Source organism: Mustela erminea, chromosome 10 (genome assembly GCF_009829155.1).
Source record: "Mustela erminea isolate mMusErm1 chromosome 10, mMusErm1.Pri, whole genome shotgun sequence".
NCBI classification, from domain to species: domain Eukaryota; kingdom Metazoa; phylum Chordata; class Mammalia; order Carnivora; family Mustelidae; genus Mustela; species Mustela erminea.
In genome coordinates, this window is record NC_045623.1 from 57,069,434 (window position 1) to 57,094,179 (window position 24,746).

Genomic DNA, 24,746 nt, shown 5'->3' on the forward strand with positions numbered 1-24,746 from the left:
AAGAAAAAAATGTTTTATCTATTTGACAGAGACACAGTGGGAGAGGGAACACAAGCTGAGGGAGTAGGAGAGGGAGAAGCAGGCTTATTGCAGAGCAGGGAACCCCTGGGATCACGACTTGAGCCGAAGGCAGACGCCTAACGACTGAGCCACCCAGACGCCCGGCTACCTACTTTTTGCAGCCCTCTAACCACCCCACATAGTGAAATCACTTGCAAGGGTCATAGTTTGGGGCTATCACCAGAGCAAATAATTTTTGCCCCTCACCTTCCTCACACAAGGAAAGGTATTAGCGGCTGGTAGAATCTAGACGAGTAACTCACAACTCAACAGGTCAGTCAGTCATGTCTGGTTCAAGGTCAAAAGTTCAGGCTTGTCTGTATGCACAAGATCTCAAGGTAGAGAGCGAGTTTCTACTACACTCTAGGTAGATGGACAGTAACCGTCTAGCTTAAAATGCAGGGCCTGCTAAGCCCAGCTCTCCAAGACTTAGGCTTAGTACTTTTATAGTTTACAATCTCTCATAAATGATCACATTTGATCCCCACAGCCACCCTATGGGGCAGGCAGGGCAAAGATCTGAAACCAATTTTACAGACTGAAAGCTACAGTTAAAAAGAAAGAAAGAAAAAAAAAATTCAAGGGCTGAGGTCTGAACCCAGGTCTTGAGTTAAAAACAAGCATAGATTTTAGCAAAGCTATTAAATGTATTCACCCTTTTGTTTAGGATCACCTAGGAATCCCAACACCTACATATAGATAAAAAGGCCTATTGGGGATTTTTTTCTACCATTATATTATTATATCTTTACTACTATTATATCTTTAAGCAAGATATAATGTGCTGGCAAAACAATGTATGTATCCGATGTCAAAATAGACTATAACCAATGTCTGAGTGATTCAGAGTCCCAGACAAAAGGTCTTTATTATTATTATTATTATTATTATTATTATTATTATTATTACTTTCTCCTGCTATGTGAAGCTGTGAAAGGAACAGAATACAGGAGAATTCAGAATACAGAATACGGAATTCTGGAGCAAGGGTGGGTGTTTTTAATTTGAGAGCCAGGCATTCCAAATGATATACCTAGCAGACACCTTGGTGACCTCAGTGTAAAGAGTTTCTTGGTTGCTGGAGGGACCTGAACAACGAAAATGAAAAAGTGGTCAGTCCTAAAACGGGAAAATGGTGAGCAATCCCAAAAGGTCAGATTGCCCAGGCCTCCTAGATGATTGGCTCACAGGGCCAGGGTTAGGGTATGGCTGTGTGGGGCAGGCATTCTGCGCTCTATTTCCAAGTTGTCCCTTTCCCTTATCCCAATTCCCTGGAGAACAATAGGAATTCCAGAAATCTGAGCTCTTAAAATCTGAGCACAACCTGGAGAGAGTCTGAAGGAACTCCCATGGTGTATAATTCCCTAGAAGTAAAGGCAAAGATGCAGCCCACCCCCACCCATTACTTTTTTGCATTCTCTACTATAATAAAAATATGTTTCATTGTACAGTGAAAAGATCATTAAAATGGGTGAGGAGTTTTAAGTTATTTCAAGTTGAAATATTTCACTGAATTCTTTATCACTTGAATTTACTTCCACAACCAAAAGAAAACAAGACATCTTATTTTTATGCTCATGAGAACAGAGTACTCTGGACAAAAATGACCTTTCTCTCATTCATACACACACACTGGAAAACCAGCAGATCTTCTAAACTTAATTATGTGCATACCCTATGACCCCGCATTTCCCATCCTGGTAATACACTGAGCAGAAACGTGTTCATATATTTGTCAAAAGAGAAGCATAAGAATGTTCACCGCAGCACTGTTACTCCTCAGAGCCCCCACCTGGAAAACATCCAAATGCCTCTCAGCAACAGAACAAACCGCAGCGTCGTCACACAATGAAAGGCCCAGGGATGGCGATGAACCCACAACTGCAACAGGCATCCACACAAGGATGCCCAACAAACACCACTGAGTGAAAGTGGACAAACACTAGAATGCAAAATGTACAGAGTTCATTTATAGCAAATTCAAAACTGGGCAAAACTCATCTCTCTGGTCAGAAGTCAAGAGAGTGGCTACCCTCTGTGAGAGGAAGGAACAGTGCAGGGCATGAGGCGGCTTCCCGGATGGTACAACGTTCCATTGCTTGATCTGGGGGCCAGTTACAAGGACTTTGTTCACTTCTGCGAGAATCCATCAGACACCTCTGTGTTCTTTTCTCTGTGTATGTTATACTTCACTTCTAAACATACATTTTAGGCAGTCTCTTAAAATACACCCTGGTAAAATGGCTCCTGTATTTTCAAAATTATTTATGGGGTGCCTGGGTGGCTCAGTGGGTTGAGCCTCTGCCTCTGGCCCAGGTCATGATCTCAGGGTCCTGGGATCAGCCCTGCACTGGGCTTGACCCTGCACTGGGCTCTCTGCTCAGCAGGGAGTCTGTTTCCTAAGCCCCTCTGCCTGCTTGTGAGCTCTCAAATAAATAAATAAATAATCTTTTTAAAAATGTTGTATTAAAAAGGAAAAGAATCTATTATCTGGATTATTATAAATACTCCAAGACAAAGTTACATCTAATCTATAATCCAGATGAAACTGGGACTACACCAACTGGAAAGTCACCTAGCAACTCACAGATAAGGTCTCCTGAGCCTTCCCTGAGGCTACATATTAATTGCTCCCTCGTATTCTAAGTATGGAACATTCCTCAATTCTTGAGCTTCCCATCCAGTGGCACTGTACTAACCTGATTTTTCTGCAAGGGTCGGGGAGGGGGGTGTCTTTACCTGACTTTCATCCAGCCTGGACACTCTTTAACTTCTAACACAATTTAATCCCATATTCTGTTCTTTCATTTCTGCTCTTTCATTTCCCTAAGCGCTGCCTTCGTCCTCCTCCTCCCCCAAAGAGGAGGTTCAACTCACAAAGTTAGAAATTAAAGAATCATGTTAACAACTGACTACAAGCCCCCTCCCCACCTCTACTGCAAGAGAAGGAAACATGACATCCAGCCGTGTGTGTTTGTGTGTACACACATGTGCGTTTGTGGTGTGTAGCCTACTCCCCCGCCCCCACCTCTCAAGGCTTACACCTCAGTCCTTCTCTGTCCCCACTTCACCCACTCCTCCCTACCTGCCATCTCCTTCCCTCCCAAATGTATTTAATTGAGTCTACTTAACAGATGGCAAGAGAATCCCGCTTCACTGGAACAGGAACAATTACATGAGTGTTTAATAAGATGGTCACAGTCCAGACAGTGGGTTCCACCTTCACGCCTCCAACAGCTCTGCCAAATCTTAACTAGATATTTAATTGAATGGTATAGCACAACAGCACAGTGAAGAAATACCTTTACAAGCCAAGTGACATTCTGTTGGTCTCCCTCCCTGATCTTTGCTAAGAAAATGCAGGACTGAATTTTTATTCAAAGGCGTATTCTCTTGATGTTTGCAGGTCTCTGCTGCAAGCCAATTTGGCTGACAGTTCACTAATAGCTTCATTCAGCCCTGGATCTCTTCCTAGGATTCTAGGAATTGTGGCCAAAGAGGAGGAAAATATAGATCACCACTGTTATCTCAAGAAGTTGACCAATATTAGCCATGAAAAGAGAAAGTGCTGTCATTACAACAAACTCCAACAATCTCTGGGCAGGGAAATTAATGGCAACTTAAGTGTTTCAGAAAAGAAAACATATGCATGACTTCATTTTCCCTGTACGCATACGTCATGCATAATCTTTTACTAGGTTCTTAAGGGATCCCTTTTGCCTAGATTAGACCTTGTCTGGTTTTTTAAAATTTTTATTTATTTATTTATTTGTCAGAGAGAGATAAAGAGCGAGTGAGCACAAGCAGGGAGAGCAGCGGGCAGAGGGAGAAGCAGGCTCCTCCGCTGAGCTGGGAGCCCGATGTGAGACTCGATCCCAGGGCACTGGGATCATGACCTGAGCCAAAGGCAGCCACTTAACCGACTGAGCCACCCAGGTGTCCCTGACCTTGTCTGATTTTTACCAGACTATTTAGCCTTACATTATTAAACATATGTAAGGTACAGAAAAAAGACCTCTTCTGTGGAGGCTCATTGTTCTGCATTCTAAAGTCACGAATCTGTTGCTACAAATCTTGGTCATTTTCTCCAATTTCTCAGTTCGTTCATTCTGGATACAAGTGGCTCAAGAAAATAGTTTACCAAGAATACTGAAAAGGTTTCCACTAAAAAGCAAAATAAAAAAAATAACCTAAATGCCCAGCAACAAAGTACTAATTACTCTTCATTCAATGAAGCATACTGTATAGTTAATACAAGTATGTTTACAATGATTTTTGTTAATATTTTTAAAGCAGCATTTAAATATACAAGTATTGGGACACCTGGGTGGCTCAGTGGGTTGAGCCGCTGCCTTCAGCTCAGGTCATGATCTCACGGGCCTTGGATCGAGCCCCGCATCAGGCTCTCTGCTCAGCAGGGAGTCTGCTTCTCTCTCTCCGCCTGCCTCTCTGTCTACTTGTGATCTCTCTCTGTCAAATAAATAAATAAAATCTTTAAATAAATAAATAAATAAATAAACAAACAAACAAGTATTGTTCTAATTACATGTGTGTGTTGGGGAGGGTGGGTAAATTACACATAATAATGTTACCATGTAGATTATCAAGGGCCCAAAATGGATTCAGGTGCTTTACAATGTATTACTTAAAATTCACAACAACCCTTCACAGTAGTTACTATGTACTCATTTACATTCAAGGCAACTGAGCTTGGGAGAGACTAAACTTTCCCAAAGTTGAACATTAGTAAGTAAGTGGCCAAGTCTAGGTGTAAAATTTGCCCTACCCTAAAACATATGTATCATCCTCTAGGTAAATACCATCTGAACAGAGAAAACTTAACACAAAATCAAGAAAGTGCCCAAAACAGTAACAAGGCTTTCAGTGAAAAGTGAGTTGAGAATATATTTTCTTTCCTCCCCATCCCACTCCCATCTCAAAATGGAGCAAGTACTTCCTTTAAAACGGATAAGAACACTTTTCAGAGTTGCCACACTCAGGAAAAGGGGCAAACATTCAGGTACAACAATATGAAAGATGAAATCACCACCCACCTTGAGAGCTTTCAGAGGGAAAAATAAATGCAAGGGCTTACGCTTGACCCTCGCTATAAAAATTAGATCTTGAATACTGTACCAACTTGGGAGAAACAGGGCTGTTGCCCTTTCAGGATAAATGGCAACACTTCAGAACTGAAAATCATGGCAAAGCCTAGATTGGGAATTTCAAAACACTCAGTGCACAACAGAGGACCCTGTGGCAAATGGTGCCCCAGATGCCCATGTCCTGACCCAACAAGCTCATTTTAATGTTGTATATATAGAAAAAAATGACAGTAGCTATTGTTTATAAAGTGCTTACTATCTGGCACTAGATACTTTGCATGTTTTTAACTCACTTAACTTCATAAGCATGAAGAGGAATTTATACAGACTGCACTAAAGGCATTATGAACGTACTTCACAGTTATCCAGTCTCGTTACTCTATTATTACTCTATTACTGTTAGAGCATTAAGAATGTTTTCTGAATGATACAAATTCTATGACAATTGGAGCTATGGGGAGAGCAAAAAGACCTGTGTAATACTGAAGTCCTAGCTCATTCTGAACAGTTTCCCACTAATGGTAATCTTTCCCTTCTCTGAACTTCTGAAGCAAAGACTCTATATGACAATTTAAAAAATAGTTCATTGTAGAAAATTTTAAAATATATAAAGGAAGACTAGGGGAAGAAATCTATTGTCTTGACTAATCAATAAAAACCAACTATTATTTACATTTTACTTTATTCTCTTCCACCCTTTTTGGCTTCTAGGTTCTAATTTTGTCGTAAATTCTTGAAAACTGGTCCATACCACAACTGTACCTAGTGGGCATAAATAAGCATTAGCATATCCATTAATCTGAGCATTAAATCATTCGGATCAGTATTTTGGTGGGTCACTCAACCAGCTAACAAAAAAACAAAACAAAACAAAAACAAAAACAAAACAAACACACCAAAAAACGAGGAAGGTATCCTTTCTTTTGAAGATAAGGAATGTTCTCCCTTCTCTCAATTTATTAATAAAACTTGCCCCCCCCATCCCTGTTTTTTCCTTCCCTGTCTTCTTTGGGCTGTAAGTACACACACAATTACACACACACACACACACTCCCCACACACAGAGGCCTGCATACTTCAAGTTTGCAAAAGAAATTATGAATTCCTTAGTTTGATGTCATTCAACTTAACACCCTTCAAACCAACATGAGTAAGAAAGCATGTGGGAGAGTCACAAGTCAGTGACAAGTGTCTCCTCTACAAAGAGCTTCCTGTTTTGGTCCACTCCATCCCTCAAAAGAAATTACAGGAAGAAACGAACAGCCTGTAGTCTGATTTAGCAGGGAGAATCTAAAGCAATAATCTCAGCAAGCAAAATTCCTCATCCTGATCACTGGATTTCCTGCTGCAGCATTCAAAACGAGAAGAGCGGGTGAGTAACTATGAACCCAGAGAACAAAGACAGGCAGAACGAGACGGAAACACTTCCCCCTAAATGCAATAAAACTTCTGAAGGGTCACTGGATTTTTGTTTTTGTTGTTGTTGTTGTTTTGGTTTTCAAAGAGTCCAGTACTAGGGGAAAAGGCAAGTAAATCAGTTCCACATGTTGGAAAGATTCAGCCTTTAGCCAACGTAACTTGATTATAAGTAATATTCATGACAATACACATGGCAACCTCTCAGAAACGGAAAGTTCAGTTGCCCAAACGCTTTGCAGATGGTGCCAAATTTCCACTCCCCTATTTCCACTCTCCTAACTCCTAATTCCTTCGCTCTCCACCCCCTAGATCTCCATTAAGGCTTTTTTGTTTCACCTTGAAAGAAAAAAGGTGGGGGTTATTTAATGGCTGTGCATTTATTCTTGGGAGCAGGCGGCACTTTAAGGATATAAGCCGTCAATATTCAAGTGTTCTGTGTGTGGACAAACCCATTCAAACGCTCGGGTCTTTAGGAATCCATCCATTAAAGACAAAGGGAACTAGAAACCCTGCAATGCCTAACCTTCCAGACCTAAGCAACAATGTTTAATTAATAACTCAGGCAATCAATCATGTCCTTTCTGAAGGAGTTGGAAACCATGTAAAATATGGCCCCATATTCTCGAGGAGATCACGGGCTTGTTGGAAGGAGAAGTTAAAAAATTTAAAAAAAAAAAAAAAAGAGTAGTCAACAATGAAAGGCAGACTTGGTTTGAGCTTAGCATGTGTGGCACAGACCCAAGATGCTGGGCTGGGGGGTGAGGGAGGGACAAACTCCAAAGAGAAGTTCAAAGTGTTCAGAGGCAGGACCTAGCCCTAAGTACTAAATACTTAAGCCAGGCACTGTTCTCCAGGCTAAAGATAAAAGAAGGTGCATAACGGACAAAACCCCTGCCCATGCGGACCCTACATTGTATTCTAGGTCCTTTGGCTTCCAAAAAAGCCTTTCTGAAGGGCTCACTACACACTGGCCCCATTTCCTTGGAAAAAGGGTATTCAAAGATGAAGACACTGCTTCTTTCCGGAAAAGCTCATATTCTCAAGAGCGCCTCTGAAATCAGGCATTTTGATACAAAGACAGTTTCATACGAGAAACTTCGGCACATGAAGCTGAACTAAATGGAACCGGAATGATGGTGCTCGACTGCGGCGTTTTTTCAAGGCAGCAAGAGAAGCCGGGATTTTATGCGTAGGGTAGGCACTTAGTAAATATTTTTTGAATGAGTAAATGAGTAAAGGTCTATTTGCCAAGAAATAAAGAGCTGTTAAAAGGATTTTTAGCCGGGAAGTGACACAATGAAATCGGTGATTTAAGAATGTTTATATTCCACATACTCAGAACCAGGCACCCACTCTACTAACTTCTCACAAAGGGGAAACAAAAAACTCTAGGCCATTTAGAAACCAGTTCCTATCCCAAGGGTCTGTGACAGCTCTAAGAGCCAAATGAACGGGATCATCTAGCATGACACTTGAAGGACCCCGGCCTGAAGTTTCCCATGTGTCTTATCTCCTTTGTGCAGTTAGGAAATCCTCCAGGACTGCTCCGTTCAGTTGTGCAAATCCCAACGGCACTTACACAGAGTAACGTTATGGAAGGAGCCTGAAACATACTTGTGCAGAAAAATTATTTAAAAATAACTTAATGAAAAACAACTGTTGGGGTCTAATGCACAGTCTCAGTGTTGCGTTCAGAGGGGAAGACTGGTTTTTCGACATTTTAAAATACGCTACCGTGGTGGCCGTCACGGCTGCTTTTCACATGAAATGTTCATTTGTACCACATCCAAGTAGAGATAATTTTCATAAATGCAATTCTGGTACAGTCTCTTATTTCAAGAGATGCTTTTATTAGTACAATCATGGGGCACAGGAACCATACCTCAAAACATCAAAACCTGAGTAATGCTAGCAAACTGTAGCTCTGTACAAGCTAGTTCTATGGCCTGCTGGGGTCACTGAACTTCCCCAGACCTAGTGCCCCTCACCTAGAAAATGAAAAACGGATTATAAAAAACTCAGTGATCCTCAAATTTCCATTCTACTCTTGTGTTAGAATTTTAATACCAATTTGAGAAGCCACTAATGCTGGGTCTATCTGCCACAGGATAGAGGTTTCAAGAAAATTATATTCGCTGATGAAATCCGACTTTGAAATGCTAAATATAATATTATATATATATATATAAAATAAACCTATCTCTGAGACTTGCTACAGGAGGAGAGGCCAAGGAGTCAAAGGATCTTAAGATGAAAATTTAAACAGAGAAAACCAATCTCGAGAATGGCGAGTTTAAATGTGGGTGTTTAAGACCTGAATCAAAGCAGTTAGCCTTTTCAGAATAAATGTGATGCTATTATGATTACATAAATGTCTCCCAGGTCCTCCTGCCTGCACCGTTCTTCGGGCTCTCCCAGCCAGGGTGCCTGTCACGCGTATCGAATACCATGGTAACAACCCTCGCCTGCCATGGCTCCCAACACCACACGCCAGGATTCTCAATAATTATTAACTAACATTTTGATGAATGATGACTCCCCAGGCTCAGAGTCACAATATGATTTTAATGAATAAATAAATGCTGGCTAGAAATGTTCTTCAAATTTTAGGGCTTTAAAAAAAAAAATAAAAATTGGAATGTGAAAGGGGTATTAAAAAAAAATCCTGTTGCCGACAGGGTGGTCTTGGAGAGGTGAATTTACCTCCATATTCTAAGTTGTAAGGAGGAAGTGGTCAAAAGAGCTAGGTCACAGGATTTTTGTGAGCTTCGATGCATGTATAGCACTTATTCTTCACCTACAGTAAGAGCTCAAAAAACGGGGACTTCGAAAAATCCTCCAAAAAGAACAATTCCCAGGACTAAGGAGTCATTTGTGATTACCCACGCCATGTCCCTATCCCAACGCCAGAAACTCCTCTACGTCAGCTTTTCAGAAGCCTTCTGAGGTAACAAGATGGATCTCAGAATGCTCTGTACGTCCAGGAAATGGCTTCCACATTAGCTCCTGGTGCCCTTCCAAGGCTGGCTCCCAGTCTCAACGTACTGGTTTCCCCAAGTTGATTTAGAAAGCCACAACAAGTTGGGGCCTTGGGAAAATGACTTTTCCCCTTGATAACTGATGGTACCACCTTGTGGGAACATACCCCAAATCTGTACTTCGCTTGAGCCCAAGGCTTTGAACATATATGCCAACAAGGTCAAAGGAGTAAACTGAAGTTGGAAAAGGGTGCAGCACAGGTGCTGTCCTCTCCCAATCTCGTACTGCAGGACTGCTCTACAGGCAGGGCACCTTGTGCTCTGCAGGGCAATGCAAGGATGGGGGGAGGCAAGTAGCCCTAAAAATCCAACCAGCACCTACTAAGCAGAGAGGGGCTGCTGGAAAGGAGGGAAGACACTCATCCGCTCTACCTTCAACAGAATCCATGGGCTCATCCAGCCCTACCTAGGAGGCAAGAACAACTCAACCCCCTTTGTTTCCAGCACTGAATACTTACTTTCACATTGTACGACAGGTTATTTGTTTATAAACACTGATAGTGAGCTCACTGGGGTCACTAGCTAACTGCTCACCTGGAGAGGAGCATAGGGGCTAAGGTCTGGGCTGTGGAATCCTCTAGACCTCAACTATCTCAGCTGTGTGACCAGTACAAGTTATTTAAACCTTCCTCATGGAAATTTAAGCAACATACCTCCCACCCTGCAGACACAGGATAGAGGGATCAGCAGCCATCTACTAGGTTTGTGGTCAGAATTAAATGGGACAGTGTCCAGCATATTGTTTTTGCACCATTAAGCATAGCTGGTAGGAAAATGGATGGTTATTTTCCCTGAATATCCAGCATCATTGCCAATATATGTCTAATGAGTGGTTAATGAATAAATGCAAGATTTGGTACAGCTCACTTCTTTGACAGAAGAGGAAACTAAGTCTCAAAGAAGGTATGTGACAGGTCACCAACAAGGGGCAGGGCCAAATGCTGGCTTCTTCAAGTTTTCAATCTCCCACTACTACATTTTTAACGTGCTGATTTCTCATGTAATTTTAAAAATCTGGCTGTACTGCATACTAACTAAAAACTAAACCCTATTTATTTACCCCCAAATGCCAGTTGGAATGAGAAGGAAAAATATGTTATCTAAAACTACTGAACAAGGACAAAACCAGAACATCAAATTATTCTCCCCAAGTAAATATTTAATTTGGCTTGAGTTCCTGGAAGGGAGCATAGTATAGTGGAAAGAATATGGGTTCTGGAAGCAAGACTGCTAGACTCTGGCCCTCGGTTCCCCTATGTACTATGGGGTTGGAGGCATGTTGCTTCGCGTGTCCAGAGCCTCAATTTCCCCAGCTCTAAAAAAGGGTGTTGGGCAGGAACTGCTAATAGTTACTCCTTGGGGGGATGGTAAAAATGTTCTCAAATTAGATAATGCCGTTGGTTGCACAACTCTGGAAATACACTGAAAACCATTCAATGACACATTTTAAGTGGGTGACTTTGTGGAATGCAAACCAGATCTCAATAGTATCTGCCTCATCGTCACAGCTGTGAGGCCTTAGTTACCATCTCTGTGAGGACTCGGACAGAGCACATAGTAGGTGCTCCATGCAGTTTCATACACTGAATTTCTGTCACTAAGGCAGTGGTTATCCAACTTGAGAGGCCCCTCATGGACGCTGGTTTGCTTGTTATGAAATGCAGAATCCTCGGCCCCACGCCACAGAGGGTAAGTCCACAGGCCTGAAGGAGGCCAGTATGTGTGACAATCATCCAGACAGTTCTCATGGAGATGACCTACTCATCACTGTTCGTAGAGTTCTACACTAGGGAACCTTTCAAATCAGTACTTCTACTGTGAGTCTGTCTGAAACGTCAGTATGGTCTCTTCTATGCTGAATTGTTGTATAATTCCAAATTTCTGTGGAGTATACTTTAAAGTAGGATCTGGCTAAAAGAAATTTCTGTAAAAGAAAAATTAAAAAACCAGCTAGGGAGAGGGAGAGAGATATACCCATTGTTGCTGACCACTTCAAGGGGTAAGCGGGGGGTGGGGGGGGCTTTTTCAAATCTTCAGACACTAACAGCTGCTCTCCACTCACAGTCCCCATGCTCAGGATTAGGGATTGAGGCAGCTTTGGGTGGGGCTTCCTGAGGGGACGGGGGAAGAAAAGCAGGAAAGCACTCTGACTGGTCATGCCACCACCCCGAAAGGTATGTGTTAGTGTCCCTGTTTTATAAAGGAGGAAACAAAGGCTCACTAGGACCAAGCAACTTCCTCCAAACTCAAACATCCAACCTACAGCAAGATGGCGGTGCTCTTCCTACAACTCTGGGCTTTTCTAGAGGCTAGAACTCGAATCTGGGACCTAGAAGTCTTGGTCCCCCAGACTTCTGGAACAGCAAATGAGCTTCCTTTATCCTAGCTTTAGCCCTCTCCAGCTGAATGTTGTAGAAATGCTCACCTTCCCATGGTGGCCCAATTTCATAGTATTTGCTATTTTCTGTTGGTGAACGCAGACTCTGAGTTGATCCCAAGCTAGACTCTAGAACACTTAGCCTTAAGACATACCCCAAAAGCTCCCAGAGCCAGAGAGAAGAGGGAGGCATAAGTAGAAGCTACAGGTAGCAGTCAGCAGGAGGAAGGGACATCCGACCCAAATACAACACAAAGTTACCTGGAGCCTCCATCCCAGCATTTAACAGGAATTCTTAGAGCCTCCTGCGCAGAGCAGGGGAGACAGCAGGAGGGCTGGTTGGTTGGTTTGCTTCTGACCTGGGATTCACATTAATCAATAGCCCCAAACCTGTACTTTTGATTTTATCAACTAATGAGACTTTGTACACAGTCACAGAGATAAAATGACAGAAAGTGAGAGAAAAAGGGATCTATCATAGAACTGTGAACTGTGCTCTGTGAATAGAACATACCGTGCAAAGATACTATTCTCTAAAATAATGCTTTAAAGAAATACTGAGACTGGCTTACAGACGGCACAGTTAGATGCATTCTGGTGCTAAGAGTTAATTTGCTAAATGAAACTATTTAAAATAGAACAGTGTCAGTAACTCTGTCATTTCTTCACAGCTTTTTTCTTTTTTTTTAAGAGCTAGTAAGTGCCAGGGTGAGATCTGAACTCAGATATGTCTGACTTCACGGCCACGGCTCTGTATCACCTGCAGGTCCAAACTCTCGAGTCGCTTCCCAAGCAATTCAGACGAAGAGCCCACCCCCTTGCTTCATTCCAAAGCCACTACCTAGGTCATGCATGCCCCCTAACTGCTCTCCTTCCCTCTTCCCAGCCTCAGTCTGCTCCAGACACACTGACCCCCAGCATGCAGCTCAGACCGGGCACTTTCCAGCCACGGGTCCTTGGCACTTCTTATTCCCTTTTTCTGAAACATGTTGCCTGTGTATGGATTTGTTCCCTCCCTGCTTCAGGGTAAATGCCATTTTGTACAAAACAGCAACCCTAGTAGCTCTGGTCCTATCTGACATGTCCTCTCTCTTCTGCTTTGCTGTCTGTCTCCCCATAAGGGCATGTACGACACCAGAGGGGGATTTCTGTTTTGTTCCCAGGGTCCCTGGCACTTAGAACCACTCAATGAATTCATGAGAGGGGCACTAATAGTAACCATACCATGAGAGAAACACCCTATGGGAATTCTCAACAGAACCATTCAAAGAGGGTACTTCCCTTGCCTACAATGGACTTGGCCTCTAGTTTTTCTAGTCAGTTCATCATTAAGGCTCCTTGGAAAGTCTTTCCCAATTGCTATGCAGTGGGGACATTGCACTATTCTAACCCGTAACAAAAACCACTGCCGTTTGTTTACATGTTTACCTCTGCTACCTTGTGAGGTTCTAGAAGGGCAGACTCTTCCTCATCTCTGAGGGCCCAGCGCAGGGTAAGGTACATCCTTGTTGACTCTGTGGTGTTAACGCTGCCTTTTATTAGGTCCCCCAGAAGCGATCAGTATTCAGGTTAACAGTTGCAGAGTCTGGCATTAATCAGAACCATGAGAGGAAAGATGTTCCGGCCACAGAGAGCAGGATCGCCAACCCAACCAGTCCACGTATAAACACGCTCAGACTGTACTGGTATAGCAAATACTTTTTCTATGCTTGAGCAACAAAGAGAGATCAGTGGGTAGTAAGCAAATTAACAAGCAGAAACTCACTCTGAACACCTCTCTAGACAGTTCTGCCAGTTCTGAGTTCTGCCAGAGTTTATGTGCATGTTGACCTTGTCTACCTCCCTCCAGGAAGTTCAGGGCAGCCTTCTCTGTAATTGTTAAGTTCTGTGCCTGCATGTGCACACACCCTATGTGCCTTTTTACACCCTGCATATACACTCACATTCACCTTAGTCACTAGTGAAAACAAAGGGATAGTAAGTAGAGGGTAGAAGTATTTGCTAGGCATCCCAAGTCCTGGGACTCCATTCATGACATACCAGAGGTTTGCCTGGATTCCTCCCTTCCTAAGCTCTTCAACCCCAATTAAAAATTGGAAGAATCCATAAGCACTATGAAAATGCAGGCAGGTGAAGATTTTGCTTAACGTCAATAGAATTGCAGCAGACCCCAGGGCACTAAATTTCCCATAGCTGTCAGATTTTTAGACCTTGGGAGTATTTCCTTTCAAAGAGGTTTGGGGCAGGCATTAAATAAGGGGGCTTTTCATTTTGTTCACAATGCATTAATTCCAAGTTTAAGGAATGAAGCCAATGGAGAAACATTCCATGCAATGAACAGACTTGCTCTACGTTACAGAAATTGTTGAATGTGATATATAATTAACTGCCAATAAGATTTGCTCAGACTTTTTCTTTTTCCTTTTTTTTTTTTTGGAAACAAATTCCTGCTAAAGAATGAGGCTTAGGGGAAAAGTATTTGTTTTATATCATTCTTCCTTAAGGGAAAAAAAAAAAAAAAGGATGTAATATTGACACATCTGAGCTCATTCTTTCCACTTAACTATCAGAGGAAAGAGCTGACCCACTAACCATTAAGGGGGGGGGGGGGGGACCTTGTACCACTCTTGGCCTTAACCAGTTAAATAGAACTAAAAGGTGTGTCTCAACAGCTTCACAATTTCTAATCTTGGTCTTTCTCCAATTAACTACCTCCCCCCACACACCTCAGATGTATACCTAGGGATTTTTAAGATCTTGTCAATGACTCTGATTTTCCAATGTCATTTCTTAAAGCTAAGTTTTCACCTATCATTTAAAAGTTGCTAGTCTTTAACCTTTAGGAAGGAAAGCTGAGATTCATCGTGGAAGGGAGATGGGGCAAAGTCAAATGGCCCCAGGGAATACTAAATTGTTCAGGCGCCAGGCATCAGCACTGAAGCACCCACTGTTCTTCGAATTAAACTACAGGGCAAAGTGCTGAATGTAATTTTAAGTTTGAAAGTAAGAGTTCTGTGCTATCAGATTCTGACCACAAAGGACACAATCTTTTACTGCTAGGCAGGCACTGTGTTACTTCAGGGAACAGCAAATGATCCTAATTATAGAATCGTATCAAAGTTAGTCTCAAAGGCATCTTTTTCTCTCTTTATTTTTATTCTAGCCAGTCAATCCTTACCATAAACAACAAAGGTGAAAAAGTTGACTTGGACAAAATCATGGACGATCTAGAAAGCAAAGCCATGAAGAGTCAGAAGCATTAGGCACCCTTTGAAATAATGTTATAAAGCAGAGGAATAAACTGATCTGATATAGACCCCAACCAGGATAAGCTGGCAGTGACAGAAGACCCATCATCAACAAACTGAAACATAATATGCAGTTGAACATGAAGACGGGGTCAAAGGCTGTTGTGGATTCAAATCCCAGCTCTGCCAATTAAGAGCAGAATAGCCCAGGGCCCATCACCTAACCTGGAGACTCTCCTCTCTACCCACAGCATCCTACTTCATAGGACTATTGTTAATATGAATAAGATAATTCATTTACCTCAGTAACACAGTAGCCAGCACATGGTATTCAGTAAATGAAAACTTTTGTTGCTATTGTAATAAACCAAAAAGGGGTGGGCAGAGGGGGGAGAGATGGAAGGCTAGAATAAGGTCATCTTTCCAGAACAGAAAGACAGGAACGGTTAAAGGGGCATTTCTGAGCTCTTGGTTGTTGATTGGTTGTGAAGGTATTGACAGATGCATCAAAAATGCCAAAGAAGTTTGAAAGCTGGGTAATTAGAATACTAGCAATAGTAGATTCCATTTTTAGGATGCTAGTTTTACCTAGTCAAAAATGAAAAAAAAAAAAAAGAAAAAGAGAGGCAATGTTCTCTATAGTAACTACAAAGGCAGAAAAAAATAAAAGCAAAGTTCCTGAAAGTTTTCAAACAGATAGGGTACAGACATTAAACCCTTTCTTTTGGAAAAAGGACTTAAAAAAAATTCATGGAATTTAACTGAAAACATTTTTTGGGAAATATATAAAACTTACATTCTTTTTACAAAAGCAAACACCAACACTATACACTCATGAACCTCAAATCTCATTTTCCCATTTCAAAACTGATACTTGAGACAGCATGCAACTAGAATAGGATAGAACCTAATGAAAGGCAGAAAAATATGACAAAAAATAAGTTTTTTTTTAAATGTCAGATGTCAAAATTGTAGAATAAATCCAAGGGTCTATTTCATTCCCACACCATTAAATCGGAGGAATACCATCATTTTTTAGAATGTTTTTTAAGTGCAAAAATATAGACGTGATTATAAATTCAAATGTCAAGAAAACTATTTTCGAATAATAGTAATAACGATAATCTTCTTTTCAGAAATCTCACAAAAAAGGTTTAAAAGTACCCTAAATCTCATGACTCTAAAGAAGTAAAGCACTAGTATTACCAAAGCAATAAACCTAGGAAAATTTTTTCCAACAAAGGAATTTTCTCTGGTCATTTGACTTCACTCTTAACTTTAAACAAAAAACTACAGGGGGATAGAGTGACTAGCCTCCAGAGACAAAACTAGTAACTTATCCAAAGTAAATCGCTACTGTAGTATTATTCAGAAGGATCATTATTTATATTAACTTCATTATTTAGGATGTCCCCGTGCTGATCAAATATATAATGTCATCTTCATTAAACATAATTAAGATTCCCTAGGCAGACACACTTGAAATGGGGGGAAATCTCAATTTTTTATACCACGGCAAGGTTTTCTAAAACTCATTCATATTTAATTTTTAAGGATGCTTTGCAGCACATTAAATATTTAACAGTCAGAGGAATTTCAAACCAGAATGCTAAATGTCAACCTATTTCTCCAAAATACTTATTTCATTTGCAGTAAATTAGCTGGACTTTCCTTCAGAAACAGGAAAGGGGTGGGGGGAGCAGGTATCTAAACTTAACTCACATTAGAACACTGGGATAGTAAAATCTACCTACATAATTAGACCATGTAAGAGATTTGATTTTAGATACCAGGCTTATTTTAGGTATTGTAGAATTCTAAAGTAGTGTGGCTCACATTATAAATGGAGATAATCTTTCAGAAACTCGTCCCCCCTTTCCTTAACAGAATTCATTCTGCATTGTGCCACATACATTAACATACAGAAAGGATATGAGAAGTCAGCACTAGCAGGAGCAGGGACACTGAGAGTCCACAGCACTGGGCCAATTAGCAATCCAAAATGACAACTGAGGAACAGGGCTCACCGTCGGACCCTAATTAAGAAGGGACTTTAGAAAATCCATTTGATTTTTGTAAGAATTACCATGGTAAGGTCACAGATCATGTGGTCATCAATACTGGCAATACCCCCACCCCACAACAACAACAAAAAAAGTAGTCTTTTTTAGGTTTGAATACTCAATTTCAATATTGTGATAGTAAACTCTGCTTTATTTTTGAACACAGAGAAAGGAAACAGATTTTAAGCCTTGATGACAAGGAGAACAGAAAACATATCTTTAAAAAAGGAAGAACAGAGGTGCCTGGGTGGCTCAGTGGGTTAAAGCCTCTGCCTTAGGCTCGGGTCATGATCCCAGGGTCCTGCATTGGGCTCTCTGCTTAGTGGGGAGCCTGCTCCCCGCACCCACCCCCCGCCCGCCTCTCTGCCTACTTGTGATCTCTGTCAAATAAATAAATAAATAATCTTTTTTAAAAAAAAAAAAAAGGATGAACAGACCATCTCCAAGCCCCAGAGAAGCCATGAGACTGGACTGTGGCAGGTCACAATTCAGTTCTTCCAGATCTTAAAGTGTCGGCAGTGGCCATGGTCTCCCAAGACCACAAAATGATCTCAGGAGAGCACCGTGTGCAAGCATATTCCTACAGCTACGACAAGAAATGTGTGATCACAGGACCTCCAAGGAAAGGCCGACTCTCTCACCTGAAGTCAGAAGCAAGGGCTGGACACTTGGTGCGATGGCTGAACCCAGGAAAAGTCCATGGGCTCCACAACGTTTCAGGGCTAGGAAGTGAATCGCACACCTGAGAAATGCGACAATCTAGCTGGCACATGGGTTGCACTCGGGGATTCCAACTTTCAGATAACCTCGACTTATGACAGCTTCTGTAGAGATGCAAGGGTAGACCAGGAAACTACTCCATTCCCTGCATCCAAGGAGATCTGCATCTGTCTCCCCCATACACTCCCCACTTGTGCATTTTGTGCCATTTAATAAGAATCACACTATTTTTCTAACTAATTTTGCCAAAGGGGGGGAAAAAAAGAATCCATCTTTAACTCCTTATATTGATCTTCCCTTCTACCCACACAGAAAAATCCGGATCCATGGACTCCAAATTGCTTGCCACGCCCCAAAGATGTATCAAGTACCAGAAAGGTTCCATTAATTGATCCACTCATGACCCTCTAGCTAAATGACTCATGTAGTTGTCCTTTTCCTAGAGGTTTTAAGAAAGAACTGCAGTAATAAACTGACGCCTATATTCTACCATTCGGAGGTGTAAACCCAAACCAGAGACTGTCAGAAAAAAAAGAAGGGGTTTGGAAGAAATGGTCTCTGCATCAGGGCTCCCCACAACAGCTCTAAGGAAAAGAACGGGTTTCTGACTCACATGGAAAATATAAATCTGCGGAGCTTCTTGCATTAGCAGGAATGGGAAATTGCTTCACTTCATCAATTTTGAAACTTAAACTTAATTGCTTCTTTCCCTTAATGCTCTCTTCCCACCCCCAGTCTCTTTAAACTTCAGAAGTCTAAGAGAATCCTTGGTTACAGAGCACTCGGCCGGCTCAGGACTTTTCAAATTCCAAAACAAGTCCTAGCAGGCTGGAACTTTCTTCTGGGAATAACATTGTTAATGTTATTAACCACCTTTGTTTCTCTCTCTCTCTCTCTCTCTCAATCTGGAACTGCTTTAAAAAAAAAAAGAAAAAAAGAAAGTCACTGGAGGGCCTCCTGGTCCTTCCCACAGACATGGGTAGCTATGAATCATTTCATACAGTTTTTTACCACTGAAAGATGAATGAAAAAGAAAGGGGTAGCTGAGAAGAGAAACCCTCCTTCGCTTAGAATCCTGCACACACCTCAAGTATGGCTCAGGACCCACGCTATGCAGTGAACCTTACACACAGAAAGAGAACAGCTCACCCTGAGAGGGATGGCCACCACTGAAATTATGCCTGGGTTTTTTGGGGGGGGGTTTGTTGTTGTTTTTACCACCAACGCATACAGGTTGGAAGGGCCTGTGGCTTGTCCGGGGCTTTTTACCACCCATGCATACGGGTTCTAAGGGACTGTGGCTTGTCCAGAGCTAGAGGAGCGCTAACTCCTGACCCTAAGTCCCAGAGGGGGCCCACAGCTCCTATACCTAAATAAAGCAGTGCTCGGGCAGGTTTTTATGTGGCCCTATTAATAGCACTTCATGCTGATTCAGTTCTTGCCAGTGTCCACTTAAAAGCAATAATAATTTTAAAAGTAAGCACCCACCCAGAACAAAAGCAAAACCCCAAAAAATCGGTTGCTTACATTCCTAAGGTTTCCATAACACCATGAAAATGGAGCGGATGGTGTCCTCAGCCTCACCAACAGTTTTCTGGGAGAGCCATGCAGTGAGCCACAGTCAGGGGGCTGCTTAGCCTTCCTCTACTTCCCTCCAGCACCCAGGTCTCTCCGCGTAGCCTCACGGGTGGGCTGAAGCAAGCAGTGTTGCCATTACCCCCATGAAAACCCTGAGCATCCACGGAGTGATCTCACACGTTAAAACACACTGCACATGTGAGATCAATTAGGCGGGGACGACCTTCGTATTTGGGAAAACACTGAAATGCCAGCCCGCCCTCTTAATGTCTGACCTCCATCTGAAACTACGGAACAACAGCAATCCTAAAGATTTAAACACTTCAGACTACTGTATCTGGTCATCAGTGACACGGTGTGGCAGAGGAGCCAAGACGAGGAATTAATTGAGCTACATGGAGAACCGGCACCTCAAAACCACACAAGACTCTTCAGAGCCTCTAATTTGACACATGCATGTTAAAGAGGGAGCAAAGAATGTTCTGTCAGGCTATCAGTTTACAAATCTTGGATCTCTTATCTAGAGGACATTCTTTGACTATGTATTCGTGGTTGAGAGAGTCTTCATGATCTCTGTCATTTTAAACTCTTAGAGGATCATATTTTTATTCCCTCAGTCTCTGGTGGTGAATACTCTCTCTCAATGCCCCTCTTGACGGGAGACCTAATACCCAACTTCACTTGTCTAGATTTACGGGACTTTCAGAGGCATTACAAAGCAGAACACAAACTAACGTTGGGATTTTATAAGAGGACATTTGTTCCTCACCAAGAGAAATGAGTGGGGAAGACACTGCCGAGACTGTCCACGGGTGACGGTATTATGGATACACAGGGAATAAACACATGGAGACATAGTTAAGGCTCTTCATTCCCATAAAAATTCCAATTCTCACTCTCCCTGCACCAGCAATGCAAACTTGGTCTAGTTACTTGACCATTCTTGCTCCATTTCCTCAGCTGAAAAATAGGAGTAATATTCTCTTGCCCATGGGATTGCTGTATTAAAAACAACAAAAATGAGATATGGAAACAAGCAGCCAGGAATGTAGTAAGAACAACAAATAAAGCAATAATCACCACCACCACATGTGTCTGTTTCCAGAATCTTTCCTGCATTGAACAGGTTATTTTCATGATTTAAAGACATGATTAAAAACATTTCAAGGATCATTTCCACCCTAAAGCTACCATTCAATTGTTCTCACAATACAGAAAGTCATGTTCATTGCAACTTTTTTTTTTTTTTTTTTTTTAAGAATTCCTCTTTGGACTTTGGTAATTAACTACTAGCTGTCATTACCCTCAAAATCAGGAAGACAAGCAAATAGAGTGCACTTTGAAGTACTTTTTACACAGATCTGAAACAGTGTATTATTCTTACCCCCCTCCCATGAGCTAGGAAACAGGCTAACTTAGGGAATGTCATGCAGTCAAGGGTTAAAAACTCAATGTATGATGCTATATGGGATCTTCTACCATGAAGCATGAAAGCAGACATGGAGCAAAATAGGACAAAAAGGTACAATGGACAATTTCTAGAAAAAGGTGAAAATCCTCTTGCATATGAATTATTCACACAGCGGTCAATATTTTTTCTTATCCTTATTATACAAAATAGTAAAAAAGAGCGGCCCAAGGCTGCTTCTCCTTTCAGCTAAAACAGCACAGATAGTTTCATTCAAAGTATGTAAAAACAAAAACAAAAAAGTCAGCAAAACCTTTACAAGCCTTTTCAAAGCCTGGCACCATTTACATCACAAAGTTTAACAATTACGAGAAGTTGGAATGCTCGTATTTCATTATGCTAGCAAAACCAAGAATAAAGCATAGAATAATTTCCAGATGGTGTCCCCTCTTTGTACAGATGATTCAATTCAACGTTGTTCTGAAAGCTTCAGTCATCTGAATACAGAGTTGTAACAATTCTCTTCAAATTCCTGTTTTTGGATAAATAAAGACTCATATACCCCATTTATGGAGGTTCCTAGACATTAGAAAGTGAGAACAAGAGAGAATAAAGCATTTAAAAGTCTCCTTTACAAACAGCAGGATCAATGATAAGGATAAAGTTCCACTCACGTGACCAAATTCTCTATGGTCTATTTCTAACTTTTTCTAGTTACCAGATCTGTGTGTGGATGTGTATAAATGAACATTTTATATACAAACTTCCATTTTAACAAGTGCAAAGATTCCTAGAATCATGGGTTCAAAAAGCTTCAGAAAACTAAACTCACTAATTATGAAACAAAGGGCATTACAGATTAGCATCTATGACATAGGGAACCGAGAGGGCCCTGGAAGCAATAGATGAATTCTGCCAGGGCAATAGCAGACCTCACACGGGTCCACAAAGCCTCTGTAAACCAAGGTTTGCCTCTGAGAAGTTCCAGTAACTGCTCCTAAGTGTTCCTCCATACCAGGGCGGGCAGAACATCCAAACACAGAAGACCCACATCTATGCAAAGCAAACACAGCTCCAAGTGGAAATGCTGTATTAAAAACATGGTATTAAAAATAAACTCCTCCAAAACTATGTTTTTATTATGGAAAAAAACCTGTAAAAGACAGAATAGTATAACAAATCTCCACAGATCCATTACCTAGTTTCAACCATTCCCAACTCACAGTTCATCTTCTTCATTCCTATGCCCACTTTTCCCAACCTAAGTTATTTCTGAAGCCAATTAAAGACACCCTATAATGTCATCCACCAACAATTTATATAAAATTCTAAACGATAAAGACACTTTTTGTTTAAACAAACAACAACAACAAAACCACAATACCACGGTCACAGAAATAATGATTCATGAATATCATTAAATATCCAATCAGGTTCAAATTCAAGTGCAGTCTTTTACAGATGCTCTTCTGGGAAGAAGGGGGACAGCAGTGAGGGGCAGGACATCAGAGTAACTTAGGCTTTTGTTTTAAAACTGCTAGCACCTAGGGCATCACAGCATGGTCTGGCCTCTTGGACTCAAACCATTCCAAAATTTACTAAGGGTCCACTCTTTCTCTTGCAGCCAAAATGCAATGTTCACTCACTTGAAAAGGAGGCCATGCCACAGTAAAACACAGGAAGCCATTTTCCTCACCGGCATTTTCATAATTAAGAGGAAACTATCAAATGAGCCCGAGTCTCTTGAATGCTACCTATGCCCATTTCTTTTAAGATTTTCTACTGAAAAAATTTCAGACTCACAAACTACAAATACAATGAGTTCCCATGTACCATTCACCTACTGGCCCCCAACAGCAGCATCTTTCAAAATTTTTAAGAACCTGCACTGATCTGTATATAAATTTTTAGGACCTTCTAAAAAAGACTCTTAGGTATGAAACTAAAAACCGGAGCAACAACAACAACAACAACAAAAACAGATGTATCAGACTTCATAAAAATTTAAAAACTTTTAGGGGCTCCTGGGTGGCTCAGTAGGTTAAAGCCTCTGCCTTTGGCTCAGGTTATGATCCCAGGGTCCTGGGATCGAGCCACGCGTTGGGTCCTCTGCTCAGGGGAGAGCCTGCTTCCCCCTCTCTCTCTCTGCCTGCCTCTCTGCCTACTGTGATCTCTGTCTGTAAATAAATAAATTTTTTAAATCTTTAAAAAAAAATTTTTTTTAACTTTTGGGCTTCAAACGACACCAAAGTGAAAAGACCGCCTACATAATGGGAGAAAATATTTGCAAATCGTACATAAGGGACTTGTATCTAGAATATATAAATGAGTCTTAAAACTCAATGAAAGATGCAATTTTAAAATAGGCAAACGTTTTGGTTTTTTTGTTTTTGCAAAGGATTTTAAGGTCAGTAAGCACATGAAAAGATGTTCAACATTGTTAGTCATCATGGACATGAAGATCAAAACCACACTGCGATACCACTCAGCATCTATTAAAATAGCTAGACAAAAAAAGGTCAGAGAACACAAAATGTTGGTGAGGACATGGAGAAATCAGAACCTTCATACACTGCTGGCTGGCATGTCAAATGGTAAAGCCACTGTGGAAAACAGGCTGGTAGTTCCTCACATGATTACAGGGTTACCAAGTGCCTAGCGATTCCCCTCATATATGTACACCCAAGGGAAAAGAAAACCTATGTCCACAAAAAAACCTTGCATGCAAATCCTTATAGCCAGCATTATTCATGATAGCCATAACGTGGAAACCATGCAAATGCCCATCACCTGAAGAATGCGTGAACAAAACTATGGTTTCTCTATGCAATGGCATATTATTTGGTCACCAGAAGGGATCAAGTACTGATACATGCCGCAGCATTACAGACCTTGAAAATATTTGGCTTTTTGTTGTTGTTGTTGTTGTTTGAAAGACTCCAGTTACAAAATATCCCGTATGAGTCTCTTCATATGAAATGCTCAAAACAGGGCAATCTAGAGAAAAAGTAGATTACTGGTTGCTTAGGGATGGCCGAGGGGGCCAGGAGGAGGAGGGAGACAGAATATCAAGGGGACAGCTAAACGGTACAGAGTTTCTTTCTGTGGGGATAAAAAAGTTGCAAAATGGACTAGGATGATGGCTGCCAGTATTAGTGAATGTACTAAAAGCCCCTAAATTGCACACTTTAAATGGGTGAATTACATGGTATGTGAGGATATCCATAAAGCAGTTTTAAAAAATAAAATCCGCAGATTCTTAAAATAAAAAAGAAGAACAACAAGAACAAGAAGACCTACTGGCTTTCAGTTCTTAATTCTGTTGTTTTAACTGGTCTTTGCTGGCTGTAGTCGAGCACACATCACTTCCCCGAAAAAGGAGGACAAGGGAAGTTCAGAGGCTCTGGGAGATATCCCTCCTTTTCACAAGTTCTAAGGAGACAGCCAAAGGGCAACATCAAAACTTCCCATTTACTACCTCTGAAATAAAGTGTCTGGGACACAAAACACTTTATTCTTTTTATCCTATACCATCAGATACAATGAAAATGCTCTGCAGGGGTAAAGAGACAATGCTTTCCCCAGCTGCATCAAAATCTGTTTAAAAGTTACATCTACCCATATGTTAAATAACGAATTTACACAAAACCTTTAAAAATTACATACATGATGGTACTCATTATGTACTAAATGTGTCAGAGTTGCTGGATTTATGAACAAAAAGACTCGG

General features: G+C 41.3%; 1 protein-coding gene and 1 long non-coding RNA gene across 2 annotated transcripts in view; one reads left to right on the top strand and one right to left on the bottom strand.

Annotated features, from left to right (window-relative positions):
* Positions 1 to 24,746, bottom strand: part of CACHD1 (cache domain containing 1) — a 206,392-nt gene that overhangs the window by 125,190 nt on the left and 56,456 nt on the right. The gene's annotated exons all lie outside the window — the stretch shown is intronic.
* On the top strand, positions 1,108 to 20,689 carry LOC116567939. Its single transcript, XR_004276440.1, has 3 exons — positions 1,108 to 1,195; positions 4,873 to 4,951; positions 17,737 to 20,689. It is a non-coding gene; the product is annotated as an uncharacterized LOC116567939 (long non-coding RNA).